Source organism: Adiantum capillus-veneris, chromosome 4 (assembly GCF_014529385.1).
Source record: "Adiantum capillus-veneris isolate H3 chromosome 4, ASM1452938v2, whole genome shotgun sequence".
Taxonomy (NCBI): domain Eukaryota; kingdom Viridiplantae; phylum Streptophyta; class Polypodiopsida; order Polypodiales; family Pteridaceae; genus Adiantum; species Adiantum capillus-veneris.
This window is the reverse complement of record NC_140934.1, coordinates 71675862-71696804: the sequence shown is the minus strand read 5'-3', so window position 1 is coordinate 71696804 and position 20943 is coordinate 71675862. Positions and strand designations below refer to the sequence as shown.

At 39.2% G+C, this 20943-nt stretch overlaps 3 pseudogenes; all 3 read left to right on the top strand.

The window, feature by feature from the left end:
• The window catches only part of LOC147459393 (uncharacterized), a 28272-nt pseudogene extending 8754 nt beyond the window's left edge, over positions 1 to 19518 (top strand).
• Positions 13134 to 16291, top strand: LOC147459395 (uncharacterized; annotated as a pseudogene).
• Positions 16419 to 17377, top strand: LOC147459394 (uncharacterized; annotated as a pseudogene).
• Positions 19519 to 20943: the final 1425 nt, after the last annotated feature.

The window sequence follows — 20943 nt, the reverse complement described above, 5'->3', positions numbered from 1 at the left end:
ACCAAATAGTGCTTTATACTTGGGAGCATAATGTGCCAAAACAATGAGGGTTTTTACAAAACTGTGAGGGCACCCTGTGGTGTTGGGGCCATAGGATGTCAATATAGAGCATAGAGCATAGAGAGCTTCTTACTATTATAGAGGGAACCCTATGGCCTTCAAGCCACAGGGTGTCAACGTAGAGAAAACAGAGGTTCTTACTAGCGTAGAGGGAATCCTATGGCCTTCAGCCCACATGCCAGTAAAAAACACTATTTTCTTTATATTGAGGAGACCTTGTGGGCTGAAGGCCATAGGGTCCCCTCTATGCTATTAAGAACCTCTGTTATCTCTATATTGACACCCTGTGGCCTGAAGGCCATAGGGTTCCCTCTATGGTAGTAAGAAGCTCTCTATGCTCTTTGATCCTATGGTCAGAAGGCCACAAGGTGCCCTCATTGTTTCAGATGGAAAGTAGGGCATCTTGTGACCCTAGGGAACATAGGGAATCCTATGGCCCTTGAGATTGTAGATTGTCACCCTATGGCCCTTGGACCACAAGGTCTTTAGATGGGACAGAAGGAATCCAAGGGCCCGAGGGTGGCCTACGTACATAGGGTACACCATGGTGCATATTAATGGGCACCATGGCAGCCCCATGCACCTAGGGCTCTAGGGCCATAGGATCTCCAAAAGGACCATACGGAATCATATGGACCTTGAGATTGTACATTGCCACCCTATGGCACTTGGGCCATAGGGTCTTCAGATGGAACATAGGGCACCTTGTGACCCTAGGGAACATAGGGAATGCGATGGCCCTTCAGATTGTAGGTTGTCACCCTATGGCCCTTGGGCCACAAGGTCTCTAGATGGAACATAGGGAACCCTGTGATCCTATGGCCCTATATCCATAGGATCTCCAAAATAAACATATGGAACCCTATGGCCCTTGGGCCACAAGGTCTCAAGATGGAACATAGGGCACCTTTTGATCCTATGGCCATAGGTTCCTTATGTTCCTTTTGACGATTTTATGGCACTAGGGCCATAGGATCTTTAGAAGGAACATAGGGAACCAGATGGTCCTTGAGATTGTACATTGCCATCCTATGGCCCTTGGGCCACTGTGTCTCTTGATGGGACATAGGGCACCCTGTGATCCTATGTCCGTAGGGCCCTATGTTCCTTTTGGAGATCCTATGGCCCGAGGACTAGAGGATCTCCAAAAGGAACATAGGGAACCCTATGATCCTATGTCCGTAGGGCCATATGTTCATTTTCCTTGGGCCACAAGGTCTCCAATAGGTCACCCTTTGATCCTATGGCCCTAGATTCTTTATATTTCTTTTGGAGATTCTATGGCCCTAGTGCCACCCTATCTCCAAAAGGAACATATGGAACCCTATGGCCCTTGAGATTGTACATTGCCACCCTAAGGCCCTTGGGCCACAAGGTCTCTAGATCGGACATAGAGCACCATGTGATCCTATGGCCATAGTGCCATATATATATTTTGGAGATCCTATGGCCCTATGGCCATAGGATCTTCAATAGGAACATAGGGAACCCTATGACCCTTGAGATTGTACATTGGCACCCTATGGCCTTATGGTCATAGGGTGCCTTAGGGCCATATGTTACTCTTTAGTATGAGGTGAAACCCTATGTAGCCACACCCTGCCTGCCCTTCTAAAGATTCAATGTCTAGTTTTATTTTAGTGACTACACATGAATTTAAAGAAACTATATTACACCATATCTTACAAGCACATATAGTGTACACTTTCTTTCCCACCTTCTTGACTCTTTTTTTTTCCCTTCCTCCTACAACTGAACCCTAATCCATCCTCATACAAGAGCGTGATCTACTAGTCCTCTTACAACGTGTGCCCAACACCCCACAACCCAATTACAGGTATCCATAGTTTCAGTATTTTCTATAGTTATTGTCTTTTGCATTTGCAGGTTTATAATATTTTGTTGTAATTAGAGATTTTTGCAGTTAGAGTTTTACAATTTTACAGTATTAGGTCACTTATGAGGAGTTTTCTGTTATACAGATTTAGGTCCCTAATAAGAGTTTTTCGTTTTACAAATTTAGGTCCCTAATTAGTGTCTTCTGTTTTATATTTTTAGGTCTCTAATTAGAGTATTCTGTATTATAGTTTTAGATCTCTAATTAGAGATTTTTCTGTTTTATAGTTCTACAGTCTATAGTTTTACAGTTTTAGAGATGTAATTAATGATTTTTTGTTTATTGTTGTTCTTTCAAGATAAAGAGCAATTGCCTTTCAAGGACTATGGTATTGTTAAGGAGATAAAGAAAGATTGTTCAGATCTTGAAATGTCTCCATGCCTTGGAGTAAAACTACTCAATGGTGACTCCTACTTGTTGGAGCCTGTGGCCTTTGCTCAAAAATTGGTGAAGGTTGATTATGATGGAGTGACAATGACAAAAGCAGGGTGGGTGGAGCTTCAAGACGACACTCGAAGTGAGAACTTTATAGACTTATATATTGAGGGCTTTAAGAAAGTCAATCAATATTTAGGTAAATTGAGCAGCAAAAAGAAGAATAAGAAGCGAAACATAAGAAGACACAGGTACAACAAATCAATCTAAGACGCTCAAGGAGAGTCAGACTCCCTCACTTGGATAAAATAGTGGAAATGTGGCCGAAGAAAATCTTTCAGTTATACCCTTACAGACTCAAGAAGCAGGAGATTCTAGTGGACTTGCAACCCTAACAGTTGGAACCCCCTCAGTGGCAGTGGTTGTGGACTCAGCATCCTTAGCTGTGTTGGACTCTATTATACAGCCCAAAGAAAAAGATCTTGATAAAGAAGTTGCCAAAACTTCTATGAGTGGGCTAGATGGATACGTCGGAATTGAACACTATTTTAATTTGGTGTACAATTTACCCAATTGATCCCAGTTGAGCAATGCAACCTTGCACCAGAAGGCTATAGATGCAGACCATTGTCAGATGTATATGTGAAATATCTCTTGAAGCAATTTGCAGGGCACTCTAGGCCGGTCTCCAGTGCAGCAGACTTGATGCCGTATAACCCAATTACAAAAATGCCTTTACAAATAGCTGAAGTGCATGGAGACAAGCTATCAACATACCACTATTGGATTCTAGCTGGTCAGCATTCCATCATAGCGGCTAGAGCTTTTTTGCGTAACAACAGCACTAAGTATGCTTTGAGAAAAGAGTTCTACAAGTTTAGAACTGCAAGGATAGTGGTAGACGCTCCAAAAGAGGTTGTTGTTTGAATTTCCAGATTGGAGAACATGGAGAGAATAACAGCAATGAAACACGAGCCTTATGTGGAGGTCTTGAAGCATGGCCGTAGTCAATGGCTTGCATATTCTAAACCAACAAAACCCAAGGCAGGTGTTCCTGTCGGTCATCCAAGTCGAGCAGGTTGGGATGTAAGTTCCACTTCCCTATGCTTGTTTTTGTTACAAATATGTCTTGAAATAAAGTTAATTTTATTTTCTTTATTTTGAAGGCCTTTGCAAATGTGGCGAACATCGTGTTCAACCATAAATCATTTGCCAACAGAGAAGCACACATGGTCATGTACGATGATGAAATCTATGATCAGTGGATAAACGTCTTGGAGTAGCATCACACATCAACTGCTCGTGGGCGACAACCAAGCATAACAACCTTTCGATGCCTAAATGGTTTAGAAGATAATGATGTCAAGCTACTACAACAGGAGCTGACAGATGACAAGATCTGCTTAGTGAAGCAACCACATAAAGCGGCCATGCTCGACCTCACTGTACGTGCAATGGTCTTAAAGAATACCAGGGTTTTTGAGCCTCAAATGTTGATGGAATTTAAAGAGATAGATCCATCAGCAGTAGTAGTTACTTCATGGGATAAATGTAAGTCTCATTATAACATTACAGATGAGATTTACAAATCTCTCTTCACGAGTTGTACGCAATCTCTAAATCTCTGAGATCACTAGGGGATATGTGCAGTGGATCATTGCACAAAACAATGGCACTTCTAGTTTTCAATTCATTTTACCATGGACAATCAAGTGTGTTGGAAAGAATTTGGAAGGCATTGAGTTTCTCTGTAGCAGTGAGAATAGCTCTAAAATTCGTGTTGGTGTTTGCATCCTAGACACAACACACAAAAGTCTTACATCTAGTGGTTGGAGTGCTGCCCAATTTGGTAAAGTAATTGATGAAGTATGTGGGGTAGCACATCAACCATCAGATTTTTTAATTTCCGGCTTAGTAGAGTATCAGCATGCTGCTTCCCTAGAGCTAAATAGTATGAAATGCACGTTCTACCTTTGAGCTCCTTAATGGGATCAGAGACCATCCAAACATGTGCTCTTCGCGAAGTAGTTTTTGGGGTTTGGGCATTTTTCAGTCAAGGAGAGCAGTACACCAACTACTCTAGTGTTAAAGAGTCATTGTTGGAGTCAATGCATACTCTCTGCATCAATGATGACGAGTATGATGCTGTGACCACGGCCAAATCCTTTTTTGTACATCGTGCAATCAAATGCATCTGTCTCAAAGAAGATGATCAAGTGATAGACATCTTCTCATTAGGCTATGGGACTAAAGAGGCACTACAACAACAGAGAAAGGTGATATCAGTTGCATGTAGTAGTGATCAAATGACGCAATTGGAATCTCTTTGCCATTCCATAGTGGAAGAAGACCTTGATCTTAGAAGGTGGGCAGGTGTGGATAACACAGAGAAAGTCAATGCCAAGGATTCAAAGGAAGAAGAAATTGAAGAACCATTGGATGCAAGTGCTGGGGCCTGTCTAGAAAGTCTACAGGAAGCAGGTTAAGCTAGCCACCCATGATATTACATTACTGATATTTAGATTATTATTGTTGCCATTTTATTTTATTTGTCCCATCTCAAATATTCCCATGATGTTGAAAACATTGATGTTTGGCTCGTTATTGTTCTCAATTTATTTTCTTTGAAAAAATGTGAACTTGTGAGTTTGAGTTTTTTTACAATAAATGAATTAGACTCAAGTGTATGATATTATATGGACATGTTTTGGTAAATAGAATTCTACATTTATATATGGTCATAAGATATATATTATGTAATACTTTAAAGTTAATTGATCATATGAGATTTGGGAAGAATACACTATGACTTGAGGATCATAGAGTTCTTTGTAGACATGACACCCTATGGCCCTAGGGCCATAGAATCCCCCAAAAGAAAATGGGATACCCAACAACCTTACAGATGTAGGGTGATTACACCGAGTCTCTAAACGGGCACCTAAGCATCTGGGTTACTCTATAGCCTTAGGTCCATATGGTGTCAACATAGAATCCCCCAAAAGCATTTGGCTACCCTACAATCTTACGGATATAGGGTGATTACATAGAGTCTTTAAAAGGACACATAAGCATTTGGGCTAGTCTATAGCCTTAAGGCCATAGGGTGTCAACACAGCTATCCTACAATCTTATGTATATAGAGAGATTACATAAACTCTCTAAACAGGCACATGAGTATTTGGGCTATTCTAGAAGGAAACATAAGTTATCCAAGAGCATTTGGGATACCCTAAGGCATTAGGGCCATAGGGTGGTGACATAGAATCTCCATAGGGGCACTTAAATCACCCCATGGATGCAAATCACCTACCGCTTATGGACACATCTTATAAAACATCACATGACACCCTATGGCCTTTAGACCATAGGTTGGTTATTCTAGGTCACCTAAAGACTCTTTAAGTGTTTCAAGAACATTTTTCATTGGCCTTATATCTTGTGTCCATATACATTAGGGACATATATTTCTTATCTTGTGATTAAGGTTTAATATTCTATTGAGAATGAAATAAGCTAGAAAAAACTAAAAAGTATCTAGTCCTCAAAATTCCAAAATGAGTTGAACAATTGGTGTATGATCATTTTTTGTTGGGTGTAAGTTCTTCTATTGTGACTTGATGGTGTAAGCATTTGAAATAATTATCTTTGTGTTGCAACTAACTAGATTAAACATATTTGCTTTGAAATAATTATCTTTGTATTGCAACTAACTAGATTAAACATATATTCAACATTTGTTGTAAATTCCAATTATTTGCTTAGATAGTAAACATCGAGTATAAATGGTTATTGAAGCATTTGTCCTTTGGATTATGTGAAGATCTAGCTCTTTGATTGTAACAAGATTCTATTCAAAGATATAAAGTGCGAGTATTTTGTTCGAAACTATGATTTTGTTTCTCTTCTAGATGATGTAGAGAATTGGAATTTATATCTTGAATTTTTTTCAATAGAGAGAAGCTAAGACTAGTAGAATTTTTTAGCTTGTCATGTAGCAATCGGAACATTGCATCAAGGTTTATTGCAAAGAAATGATTGTATAATGTATAACCATTGTTTAAGTTTGTAAATTGGAAGTAGAAGGCAATGCAAGTTCCAAAACATGTGCAATGCCATAGGGAGAATCCAACACAAATACTTTTGCCCCTCAGGATTTGTAAATCAAAGTGCATGGTGAGCCAAACCTTCCATCCACCAATAGATCAATGCATTTGTGAATTAAAGTACCTTAAATTTTGAGTTAAATGTTTGAATGTTCTGATGATATTTGAAGGCAAAGACCCCTTCAACTGTGTGGTAAAGCAACAAATGTATGATGTATGATAATGATTCAATTTTGTATATCGTGTTGCATATTTATCGCATTTTTTAGCTTACATATTTTGCTAGCATAGAGGACACCCTATGGCCCTAGGACATTAGGATGCCATCATATCCCATGTACAATTTCTCTTTTACCATAGAGGACATCTTATGGATCTAGGGTCATAAGAAGCCAGCATAGTGCATAAATGGCTTCTTATAAGTATACACGTAAACATAGTGCATAGAGGGAATTTTACTAGCATAAAGACCGCCCTATGGCCTTGGGACCATAGGGTGCCAACATAGAGCATAGAGGGCTTTTTATTAGCACCTTGTTGCCCTTGCGACGCCATAGTGCCATAAAGTGGTTTTTGTATATATAGTACAGAATTCTCACACACATGATACCTTGGTCACTATCTAGCCCTTGGACCATATGATAGTAGCATAGAGGACACCCTATAACCCTAGGGTTTCCTTTTATCCCTAGGGCCATACACTGCCAACATATAGTATACATGGTTTCTTCATAGAGCAAACCTTTTAGTCCTACACTATAGAGTGGAAACCTAGACCATATAATGTATCCTACTAGCATAGAAGGCACCCTATGACCCTGAGGCCAAAGAGTACCAATTTAGGGCATAAAGGGTCTCTTCCTAAGTTGAAGGGCACCTTGTGGCCCTAGGGAGCACCCTATGGCCCCAGGGCCGTAGGGTGTCAACATAGTCAAATGGGGTGTAAACTTAGAGAATAGAGGGTTTCTTACTATCAGGGAGGACACCCTGTGCCCTTGGTGCCATAGGGTGCAAACATATAGCATGGAGGGTTTTGTTGCTAGCATAGAGAGCACCCTATGGCCTTGGGGCCATATGATTCCAACAAAGAGCATAAATGGTTTTTTGATAGCATAGAGGATAGCTTATTTCCCTAGGGCCATATGATACAAAAATGAAAGAGTCTTAACAAGGGAAGCTAGGCCACTAAATCACCATAGGTCCATAAGGTGTTCTTTGTGGGGAATGCTCCTAAAGGGTTCCTTGGCTATCCTATGGCCTTTGGGCCATAGGCTACCAACATAGAGTTTAGATGGTTTCTTACTAACATAGAGCTCACCTTGTGGCATACGGTCTTTAGATTCTAATATAGAGTTTCAATGGTTTCATACTAGGCGTAAGGGGCACCCTATGGCCTTGGGGCCATAGAGTGTCAATGTAGAGCGCAGAGGTTTCCTTTCTAGCATAGAGGGCACCATGTGGCCTAGGAGCCATTTGATGCACCCTATGGCCCGAGGGCTGTAGGTTGCCAATGTAGACAAGGTTTCTTAGTAGCATTATAAAGGGTACCTTGTGGCCCTCAAATATGCATAGGGTGCCAACATAGAGCGTAGAGGGTTTTTCTTACTAGCATAGAGGACATCCTATGGCCTTGGGGCCATAGGGTTTCAATATTGAGCATAGAGGATTTCTTACTAGCATAGAGGCTACCTTGTGGCCCTAGGTCCATAGGGTGCAAACATAGAGAATAAATGATTTCTTACTATCATACAGGGTACCTTGTGGCCCTAGGTCCATAGGGTGCAAACATAGAGCATAGAGGATTTGTTACTAGCACAGAGGGCACCCTATGGCCCAAAGGCCATAGAGTGACAACATGTAGCATAAAGGGTTTCTTACTAGCATGAGGTAGACCTTGTGGCCCTTGGGTCATAGGGTGCCAACATATAGCATATTTGGTTTCTTACTAGTGCTCATAGAGGGCATCTTGTGGCCCTATGACAACCCATGGCCTTAGGGCCATAGGGTGATACATAAATAAAGTACCATATGGCTTTGAAGCCATATATCTATATATATGTTGAGACCTCTCAACAATCCTAACCCTATGGCCTTGAGGCCATAAATAGACATATTTTGGATTATCTTAAAGTCATAAAGATATCTACAAGAAGAACCGTATGGCCTGAAGGCCATAAGAAACTTAGTCAAGGAAATCATTCAATGCAAGAAGATCATGGCAATAGAAAATGAGACTTCTGCTCTAGAGCTTAAACGCAAAAATGTTTCTCCAAGTATACTTCTAGGCGCCACCATCATGGACAAAGAACTAATGTAGCTAGATAAAGATTAGGAATCTCTAGACAATAAGGAGCATAAAAATAAATTCATTGTAGATGTGTTGTCAGTTAGTAAATTTGCTATTTGCGATTAGTTTTTTCTAAGAGTTAAAAAAAAAAGAGTTAGCAAAATGTAGATACTTTGGAATCTAAAATTAGGTGTTCTTTAAACTTACAGTCCTTCAACAAGATATTGCGGCTGACAAAGTTTTACTCGAGATTGTTGGTACAGAGGATGCTAATGCCATTGACCCTACTGAGAAAGATTCTATCGATCTCCATGTCAACCAAAGAGTTTCTGACGAAGATGACAAGAATCTACAAGTCTTTGAAGGTCAACTTCTACAACGACTGGAGATAAATTTAAAGAGTAATTCAATGGAAGAAGACAGTGAAAGTTCCAGAACATGTGCAAGGGAAGAAGAAGAATATAATGAAAATATTCTAGTAGCCCAAGAGTTGGGAATTGGATTGCATGACACCACAATGGAAGTAGAAGGTTTTTTTTTTTTCTGAAAAGCTCTTTCAATTTTGGAGTATTAACTTACACATTTTGCTAGCATAGAGGACACCCTATGGCCCTAGGACCATAGGATGCCATCATATCCCATGTATAATTTTTCTTTTACCATAGAGGACATCTTATGGATCTAAGGTCATAAGATGCCAACATAGTGCATAAATGGCTTCTTATGAGTATACACGTAAACATAGTGCATAGAGGGAATTTTACTGGCATAAAGATCTCCCTATGGCCTTGGGGCCATAGGGTGCCAACATAAAGCATAGAGGGCTTTTTATTAGCACCTTGTTACCCTTGGGACAAACATGATACCTTGGTCACTATCTGACCCTTGGGCCATATGATAGTAGCATAGAGGACACCCTATAGCACTAGGGTTTCCTTCTATCCATAGGTCCATACACAACCAACATATAGTATACATGGTTTCTTCATAGAGAAAACCTTTTAGCCCTACGCAATAGAGTGGAAACCTAGACCATATAATGTATCCTACTAGCATAGAAGGTACCCTATGATCCTGAGGCCAAAGAGTACCAATTTAGGGCATAAAGGGTCTCTTCCTAGGTTGAAGGGCACCTTGTGGCCCTAGGGAGCACCCTATGGCCCCAGGGCCATAGGGTGTCAACATAGTCAAATGGGGTGTAAACTTAGGGCATAGAGGGTTTCTTACTATCAGGGAGGACACCTTGTTTCCTTGGTGCCATAGGGTGCAAACATATAGCATGGATTGTTTCTTGCTAGCATAGAGAGCACACCCAACTTAAGTACAAATAGCAAAGAGAAGAGGGGCAAGGGGGCATCCTTGCTTGATTGATCTTTTGGTTTCAAAGGGGGCAAAAACCTCCAAAGGGCTCAGGGCATCTTTACCCCCTCCAGCCATGTGTGCGAATGTGCCCTAATCCAACTAGTGCTTCCTATGGCTCTATTCATATTATATTCATCCGATACTCATGAAAATTTTGTGTCATTATAAAAGGTGGATTTGGAATTTGTACGCGCAACGCACGTATGAAGCAACTTCAATCGGAGCTCGAACCCAGCGCGCAGCCTGCGTTGCACTCATTTGTACTTAAGTTGGGGGTAGAGACCTAATAGCAAAGAGAATAGGGGCAAGGGGGCATCCTTGCTTGATTGGTCTCTAGTAGGTCTCTAATAGCAAACATATAGCATTTGTACTACAAGCCTTACACTTTATGCTTGAGTTCTGTGTGATGAAAGCACGTAATTGGACGTAGGCCCCACATTTGCACATTCACTCTTCTATCTTACATGATTCTCTTCATGCCACTTCCAAAAACAAGTTCAAAGGCATGACTAAATGTTACATCTATAACCACATACTCATTTAGAATGAAAGTGTTAAATATTTGATGCTTACTCTCAAACATGCATGTATAGGTCATGGCTGGACAAGAAATCGTAGTTGAGCTTGTCGCTGAGTTAGCTAAACGACACAAAGGAATGATTGTTTGGGCCAAGAGACAGTTCTATGTGTTTGGAAAGGAGAAACCTCCGATACACATTTTGAGAATAGTTGTAGATGACAGCCGATGGTTGTCAGTGAATATGGCTATAGTTCTTATAAAAGAAGTATTATATCCCGTTGACTTCTACAAATTAGTTTATCATGATGTAAATCTTATGTCTTCTAGGATTTTAGGTAAAGGGCTTGATGTGATTAAAAGCCTTATTCCTCGCAAGAAATTATGTCTTCAATGAATGTACTCATCATTCATGCTAAAAATGAGGAGAACTTTTTGTTACGCTTTTTGGAATAATATGTAACCCTCTTATTAAAGTTTGTCAATTTCCTCCATGCGATGTAAAGTATCTAGTAACGTAGCACACCGACCCTTTTGTTCTTGAATCACATATAATTGTGGTCTTTGAGACTCCAACTATCTATTACACCATGACTTGTAACTTAAATTTCATACACATAAGCATTGCTTCCAAGCCTAGGACTCTCAAATATCCACGCATGCACACCTAAGGTAATCAAATAGTTCCACTTCTAAGCTCTGTAATTCTGTCTCGCACAGGTCAGCATGGCCTCTTCATCTAAGACATTTAGGTGCACTTGTAATTACAAGTGTCGACATATAGCAGAAGGTTTTGTAGACTTAGGAAAGAGTACCTATCATGCTCACCTTCAACAAGATGCTCGAGGCAACATACATCCTTCGATGCGAAGGTCAGTTTCAGGCAATATACATACCTCAATGCCAAGAGCACAATTAGCTTCCAGCATTTCTTCTAACCGATCAGTATCCTGTGACTTGCCTGCTCAGGAGAGGGATTTGGAGTCAGTCACATCGAGACAATTGTGGTGTAATTGTAGGGCTTATTGTAATGGGGGCAGGATGGTGAGTCGTGCAACTTATACTAGACATTGCAAGGCTAGTCAAAGATATGACGCTTATTGGAGTAGCATGCATGGTCAAATGCGGAACGTAAATTTTGACGAACCATCAAATCCTTCTCCTGTGGACCAAGAGTTGTCACCATCACCTGACCCCTTTGAAAGTAATGTTGCATCCCTTGAAGAAACAATAAATGATTCAGACAAAAACGCGTGCCATTTTCCTAATGGCAATAATAAAATTGGAGTTGAGGAAACACAAGAGGAGGTGTCTTTGTACGACCAGATACTAGACAAGATAGTTGAGCTACAAACCCTTTGGGATGAGCATCAGGCTTCTATAGCTTTCCAAGATAGCATGCTCATAATTCTTTTTGCGGACATGGGAGGCTCTCAAGTTGGTAGTCATGACTCATGTGAAGGAGAGGTTAGCCTAAGCAAACTTTTAATCCAAGTACCATCTACTTGGGATGGATCCCTTGGTGACATTTATGTGCCATCTTGTTGGGATTAGCTCAACACAATGTTCTCGGGTCTTGGGATGGTAGAGGCAAACAGATATAGAGTACGTCAAGGATCTCTTAACAATATGCATATTCCTATGTTGTACTATCCCAGTTTGGAGGACAACTATAATGGAAATGTTGTTCGATGCACATGCAATGCGTCTCATCATGGCAAAAAAAAACTAAAAATAGATTGCATAGATTGCTCTGAGAAATGCACAGTGTGCAATATTCCTCGAAAAGAAATGTTGTGTTTTGATTACATTTCAATCGGTGAACAATTGAGATGCCTCTTCAAAAGCCAAACCATCTGTCATGACTTTCTTGAGATGTGTAGGGAACAAGAACAGGTGGTTAGCAGATGGCAATGCAACCATAGTGACTAATATAGATGAGTTTTGGGATGGTGCAAAATGTAAATAAGTGAATACATTTTGGAATCCAAATGCTCACTTTGAGTTGCCTATTATTTGTCCCAATGCTGATTGCCAACATGCCATTTGAGCTTTGCCAAGCCTAGAGAATGAGATTGAAAAGACATGGATAAATGGGGAGGAGATGTACAAGATATTGTGCAAATCTTGTCGGAAATCATTTTGTAGCCGCAAACACGTATGCAAGGTATTCTTCAATCCATTCTTCTTTGTGCATAGGTGTTATTTGATAAGACTTATACGTTTATTTCTTAAAACTTGTAGGGTGATCCACGAAACTTTCCATTTCTTTTGCAGTGGGATGGTTTTCAAACATCTCGAACTACTCAAAAGAATTGTGGAGTATTGGAGATAAAGATTCTTAATGGTGGGAAAAAATTAGAGGTAGGAGGTTTGCCAGTGGTTTTTATACCCTTTAGCTGCAAGAAGATAATTGGGAGTTTATCAAAGTTGTTTCATGTTTTTTTGAGGCCTTTAATGGAGGACTTGGAGAGGTTTTTTGTTGATGGAATAGAGATAGAGTTCAATTACCCTCTTGATTTGATCCCAATGTTGTCCCCTATGTCCTCTTCACAAAGGTTCACAGCTCGAGCTATGTTGATGATGGTGATCGGAGATCACCCTGCCCAATGCAAGATCGGCTGCTTTAAAGAAGGAGGGCAATCCTTTTGTCGTAGATGCAAGGCAGGTGCTCGTTTGGATAGTGAAGGATGTGGAAGATACGTTTATGACAACAGCAGGTATCAATTCAGATATCCTCCTGCAAAGCGTCAGATAGAGGATTCCACTACTGCTATCTTAGCCTCCAAAAGGGCCTTCTCAGAGGGCCAACGTGAAGCCATACTCAAGGAATGTGGTCTTTCTAGAGTGTCTCCATTGTGGAGATTTTATGACCTAAATGGGTTTAATCCACATCTTGACCTAGTTTTTGATTGTATGCATATATTTTCATTAAACATGTTCTCAAAATATATTGGTGCTCTCATGACATCCCTAAGTAATGATGTGAAAAAGATGGTTGATGATGTCACTGAAAGAGTGAGTAAATTTGTCCCTACTCACATTTGCTATGGTCGTTGGCCTAGATTTCCTAGCAAGTATCATGAGAGCTACAAGGCAGAGGAGAATCAGAAGTTTATTCAATGGTGCTTACCATATGTGCTATGTGAAGTGAGGGGAGTACCCAAAGATCTCTTTGATTTAGGTCTTCTTGTCATAGAAATTTCCCATGCATTTTTCAACTTCACTAGAGATAATGGATGGTCTCTGGAAGATATAAGTTTGACATGCAAACTCCTTGCATCATGGAGAGTTAGAACAGAAGAGATTTTTGGTTCGAACTCAGCTCCACTGGAGCACGTTGCAGGTTAGGCATATTCTCTTATAAATAATTTGAATTTATTTTAGAAATCAAAGCTTATTTTGATCTTCTATCTGTTTGGTCAGGGTTTGGTGAAATTATTGATGACATTCTGCGTCACGGCAATCATGATGTAATATGGTGCTATTTATATGAGCGCATGGTGTTTATTTGTGTTCGTGTGAAGACAAATCACAAGGAGGATGAGCTTTCTTTGGTGAACTACCATCGAAGGTTACTCTTCACTAGAGTTTTCTCAAATGTTCAAATAGATAGAGATAGACTTCTGCTAACACAAAGGATCTTTAAAGCTTTTCATAATTCTTTGGTCCCCCCAGAAGGCTACTTAGTTGACAATGACAATTAGTTACATTGTCCGGAGTGGCATGGATGTGGGATTCTGAAAGTCTCTTCAATAGAGAAAGCCAAAACTTTGTGGGGCCTGGCCACAAGGCTCAATGTGGACTCCCCATGTACACAAGTGCTTGGACAAAAGGGGATTGTCATTGGTGGGAAGAAAAGATCTTACCAAGATGCAACTCTAGAGGAGAAAAGATTTTGTGTTGAGTATTTAAATAAAGATGCAACAAAAGTTGGGGTTTATAACAAGGTCTTCTTCAAAGGAGAACTTTACAAGGTTGGAGATAATGTAGTGGTCTCGTGTGATGAAGGGAATAAACCAACCAATAATGTGGGACATTGGAAGGCTTGCATCAACCACTTCTTCTCAATTTAGCATAATGGCAACTTGAGAATATTCTTTGGAGAAAACTATTATCGCCAGAGGATTTCATCTATTCAAGGGCATGACATCTTACAAATTGATAGTACTACAGGAATGAGTCTTCTTCAACAAAGAGTTATGCCCTATACTTGGGATTTCATAAGACCCATCGATTCTTTGCTACACAAGTTTATAGATTTTTATTGTGGAAACAATATAATTGCATATGAAACTAAAGACTTACAGCTAAGACCACGACTAGTTGAGCCTGATTGTGTTGGAAGTATTCCACCTTGGATTCAGAAGAATGACATTATCCTAATGAAACCAACCCTAAACCCTTTGTGTTCTTTTAGCACGTTACAGTATGCCGTTGTAAGGGCTGTGGATCATTCTCTCATGCAAGTGAAAGTTGCATGGATCAAAGAGATTGAGACTGAATATGGAGAGAAATTAACGATGGAAAGTTGTGAAAGAAGATGAAGAGTAGAGGACTTGGTGGATGTGCGAGAGTAGTAACAAGAGCTGGATAGTTCTAAAAAGAAGAAATATTTTTGCTGGAGGTTTTATAAAGGAGGTTCCTGTTATGTGGCAATCATGACTATACAATAAAAGTTAACACTTGAATCTAAACATAGTTAGTAAATATTTTCTTAGGGGAGAGTAATTTGATTATTTTTAAAAGCAATAATATTAATGTGGTTTATTTTGTGTTTAGTGTATAAATGGTTGGGATCCAATCAAAAGACATTGAAGCTATGGTAAACAACCCGGACTTGGTAGAATCTCTAGAGGCCATGATTAAAAAGGCTAAAGCTGCAACTCAGACCAAGCAAGGTACTAGTGTATGTTTGTTCAATAGCACGTTACTCTAGTGGTTGCAAAGGTGTTTAATAAGTTTCTAATTAGCATTAATATGCGTAGAAATACAAAGTGGATCCTCTTGAGTAGTTGCCTCAGAAAACAAAGATTCTTTGCCAAATGAAAATGGTAACATACTTTGATTATTAGCATCAAATATATGATTCAAAAGTGGTTGACTTTATTAGAACTAATCTTTGTGAATGCTATTTATAGGTGTATGGATTTCTTCATCCTCTAGTAAAGAAAAAGTTAGGGCACCCTCTTATGAAAATATATTTTGTCCACCAAAGGGGAAGGATAAGGTTCCTAATAAGCTCTATGGGAAAGAGCTATTAGAAAAAATGCATAAAGAGCATCATGCAATTATGCTTGATAGCTATCGCACTGTTCGTCGATGGTTTCGTAATTTCTCTATGCCGGCCGACTTACGTCACAACACAAAAGGCAAAGATGAGATTATACAAATTATTCGCGATAACTATGATAAATTTGTGGTGCTTTCTTGGGAAGGAGCTGAATACAAATGGCATGTGGGGGACATCTACAAATGGGTTGTGACCTCAAAACAAGCAAAGCTTAAGTACAAAAAGTTAAAGGTATCTAACGTTATCCTTGTTTTTACTTGCTTAATTTACTTTGTATATTTTAAAAAATATTCTTTAATTATTTTATTTATGACCTTAAATAGGAGATGTTTGTGAAAAGTGAAAGCAAAAGTGAGTCCAATGAGGAAAACATCGACCCTACAATTTCACTTGAGGTATTGAATATTCTTACAATAGTAACTTATTATTAAATAATCACTTGAAATTTATCTTTTTTTTATTGTTATCTTTTACAGCCTTCTATTAATGTTGTCTCAAATGCTAGTGATGAGAAAGAGAAAATGATTGATAGCTTCGAGGTAAATTTTTGTAGTATCAGTCTTTTGAATATAGATGTATATATAGTATATATAACACATGATTTTACTATTTCAACCAAAGTGTATTAGTCAAAGGAGATTTTATATGCTTTGATAGTATGTCAGAGGTAAATATTTCATAATTTACTTTTTATTATCTCTTTCTAACATAACATGCTTCTTCGTGAAAGTTAAATTTGTTCTATTTGTAGGCTGATAAGTTTTTAATGGAAATTAATAACATTGATGGGATTAAAGAGTACCAAGATGAGATATGTCATAAAGATTTTATATAATTTGAATACATAATTGGATTTTGTTAAAGTACTGTTATATTAAAATTTAGGATGGTGCTATGTTTAATGATGAGCTTCTTCCAATGTCGTACATATAGCTATTACACAGAGGACAATAAAAAAGAGTCCTAGCAAACAAATATCTTGATACATACGTTGAGACTTCTTCATCAAAAGTTCTAGATGTAATTCTCCTTTCATACTTCTTTTTGTTATTGAATGTTTTGGTTTTTAAAGTTTTTAGTTTACAACATAATATGGTTTTGCTATCACTTTCATTAGGAGCCATGTTGTCAACGTAAGAGTGGCAGAAAGAGAAAGGTAAGTGTTCTTCTCTTTTATTAACTTTTTATAATCTTGGAAAAGAATATTGCTTTGATTTTTAACGTCGTAGAGGATATGGAGACTATCTTATTAGTGTACACTAAGAAGAGAACAGTCAATGAGATGTATTTTTTGCTTTGAAAGGCGTATCTGAATTTGAAGAAAGAGGAGATTACTTTCAAGGCTTATACTAAGGATTTGAAAAATCCAGATAGCCACTTGATGGTAAAGCAAGTTACAAGTTGGCTAATCAATATGAAGAAGATAGTCATTCATGGCTACTTACCTTTGAGTGCCAATGATATTGAACTTCTTTGTTAGAAGCATATTTCATGGCAAAAACTTGTGATTTTGACTTTAGGAAGTTATTATGGTCTTTTAAAGTGGGACTATGTTTAATAATTTTAAAACATTGTAATGTGGTGAGCTCTCAAAATTTGTCTTCTATGCGTTTTGTCTACATTATTTGTGATGTGATATTTAAGTATAGTTGTTGCTTTAATTATGGTCAATTTTAATTACAAAGAGTTAGAGATTTTCTCCATATAGATATTAGGGATTATACATATAGATGAAAGAGCAATTAGGTGTTCAAATTACCTATATAGATAATTTTGTATATGTAGAATGAGATTCTATGCTTGAATCACTACATAGAGAATGTTTCATGTTCTCTAGTTTGGACTTTTATTAGGTACGTATATCGAAAGTACTAAAAAAACATAGAGAATTTATTTTTTTTGCTATGTAGAGAAAGGTCGAAAGTTCCTTGTGAATTGTAGCTTATATTTCATCATTCTACTCTTGTTTAGTTGTCCCCTCTATGGATTTATGTTGACCTGTACAATGCTAGCACATACTGTGCCTACCTTGTTACTTCGCATCCCCACTGCTTGTGCTCATTTACTGGCCGATCTTGTTCCCACTTAAAGCCCTTTTTCTGATGATTTATTCTAAAGTCATGGGATGCTCCACGATGACGCAAATGCCAGTGAGTGCGGAATCACTTCAAGTAGATCTAACTGCAGGAGTTATACACGTACCAGGGGAGGACCCACACATTGTCCAGAAATTGTTTGAAGGGTCTGCAAGAATGGCAATTCAGAGATGCATCAAGAAAGCCAAAAGCAAACCTAACTAGGCCTTGGAGACTATCTTGAAGTTGTCCAATCAAGCATGTTATGTTAAAAACAACATTGTCTACGAGGTTTTAGATAAAAAAGGATCCCTAGATGTGACTATGTTGCATGTGCAGAACTATGGGGATCAGTACGGCTGGAGTCTCACGATTCTTTCACTTCTTAATGTATCGGGCATAGTAGAGGTGGAATTGTTTGGAACATCCAAAAGGAGTATGGAAATGATGGAAGCATATGGGCAAGCAATACAAATGGTCGCAGTGGTGGATGAGATGCATGCACCCACTGTCTGTTCTAAAGAGACATACTTGAAAGCCTCCACATCGTTGTGGTCATCCTTGCTGAACAAGAGAAGGTACAAAAAGCTGCACCACAAGTCATTGTATCTCTGAGTACATGATAGAAACTGTCTGGTCAATAATCTTGTTATATGGGTTTTGCAAACTCGAACTGGTATGACCACCCAGGTCCTGGCAGCAGAAAGCTTCTAGGTGTGGTGTCCAAGTGATCAGCCCTGCCAACATTATGGATATGGACTCGGAGACTGCAACAAGGAAATTACAGAAACACAGCCATGTGTTTTCATGGACAATGGAAGCAATTATTGCTTACACGACATACACTGTCTGTCAGAACTTGCGAAGATGGTGTATGGATGTAGAGATGGCAGCAAGGGAGAATGCACTGAATGAGGGAGGTACCTGCCTGATAGAGCACATACATTACCTCACGGTGGAGGTGCTGGCTGCCTGCCTCCATAGCCTACCTGCAGTGCTTGAGACGCGCACAAGAAGGGTTGTTTGCAATGGCAACGTAGGTGACATTGAAACTTGTATTTTTCTCATTAACCAAGCTAAGGAACTGTGGAAAAAGTTGCAATGGCCTCTGTATACTGTTGCCTCGCCCAATGTTTCTGATGCTGGCTTCACACTTCAACAGTACTGGCTCCAACCTAAACGAGCAACTCAGGATGGAGCCGTCTCTAACAATGGTGCAGTAATCTGCCGAGGTTACTCATGGCCACGACAGGCTCTTTTTACTTATTCCTAAATCACAATCATTGGTGTGCTACTTCAAATATTCACACCTGCATAGTAACAAAGAAAATAAATACAGATTGAGAGACATTTTGTAAACTCTATTCAACCAGCAACCACGTTAGGCTACTTAGAAAGTACTTTTTATATTGTCCTCTCTGCTGTGATTGCAGAGCTTAGTAGCACCCCATCTATATTATATTTGATCCAGAACCATCTATGTATCATATTTTTGTTATCAAGTGTGTAAATTATACGTACACATTTTTGAGTTTTTGAGGATAAATAATACATCGATTGTTCGCAGTATTTTTGAGGATAAATAATACATCGATTGTTTTCGGATGAGTTTCTGCGGATAAATAATACACCGGTTGTTTGCAGTTCTTATCCATCTGATATTCTTCTGAAGTCAACAATCAAGTGCTTGAAGTCTGCATTCATAAAGAAAGTATGACTCAATAGGAAGGCCAGACAAGGTTATGAGTTTGGGTAGCAAACAAAAATAAACGATTAAAGATCCACCGGAAACATTATGTGCCTCAATACATGCGCATTGAGCATTAGGCAGAAAAAGTTCAAATAGGGCCACAAGGATGTCTCACTGCACTCACGAAACGCACTTGTACTGATTTCACCGTACTTGGCCATGGCACAACTGACAGGAGACTTACCAGATGGCAAGGATGTCTTTCTGCCTATTATTCAAGAGAGACTCTCTAGTTGCATCTTCACATACAAATAGTACTTCTTATCCATAGCCCTTCCTTGGAGAGCCTTAGTGTCACAAAAATGAAGGTTCCATGCCAATTGAGTCAGAAAGTCCTAAAACCTAAGGTCCATTCTGCCTCTTTGACATTTGTAATCTCATACCACTACCACCTGAGGGCAACACTGGCCATCAAATTCAATCGCATACACATTTGCAATCTCACTGGTCATTTCCAAAAAACATCTTATCAAGAGTGACATCATTTGTTAAGGAGTGTTTATCTTTATCTGGAAAATCTACAAATACACGAATTCTCTTGAAAAGACAACTTGAGCTCTTCAACTTTCATATGGACCCATATAAAAAGAAGAGAGCAGGCAATAATAAAGACTCGTCAAATATCAAGCTTTTACTCCTAGAGCTGAGGTTAAAAAGAACAGACTCAGCATAGATACCTCCACTTCTTGCAGGAATCATAGAATTTGTCTCCAATTTTGATTCAAAACACATTGTGCATTGATGGTGATTGGTTGGTATGAGCTGCCATGCTACCATCTTCTTACAGGAATCATAGAATCTGTCGCCAATTTCTATTCCAACTCCTGTTAAAACACATTGTGCGTTGATGGTGATTGGTATGAGCTGCCATGTATCGTTCATTCTGGGAATCCATGGGTCCAAGTCTCATCTTGCTTTGAACTAGGTTCAGTGTGAAATTTATCCTGTAAAATTTTGAAAAATTATGTGCGAAGACTTTAAGCTTTTAGAAGAAGTTTTATTTTAAGCATTGCAGCCGTAGTTTGTTTGAGATGTAGTCTATAGACACAAAGTTTGAAAGCGGATGGATTTGAAGCGAGCCTTCCCCCTCCCCCCCCCCCCCCCCCCCCCCCCCCCCCCCCAACCCTACCACTCACTACCACCAGATCTGGTTCATTGTTGCTTCTACCACCGACAGCAAGTGGCCCTTCCTTTGAGCCACTGCAACCCCTCTTGCTCTTC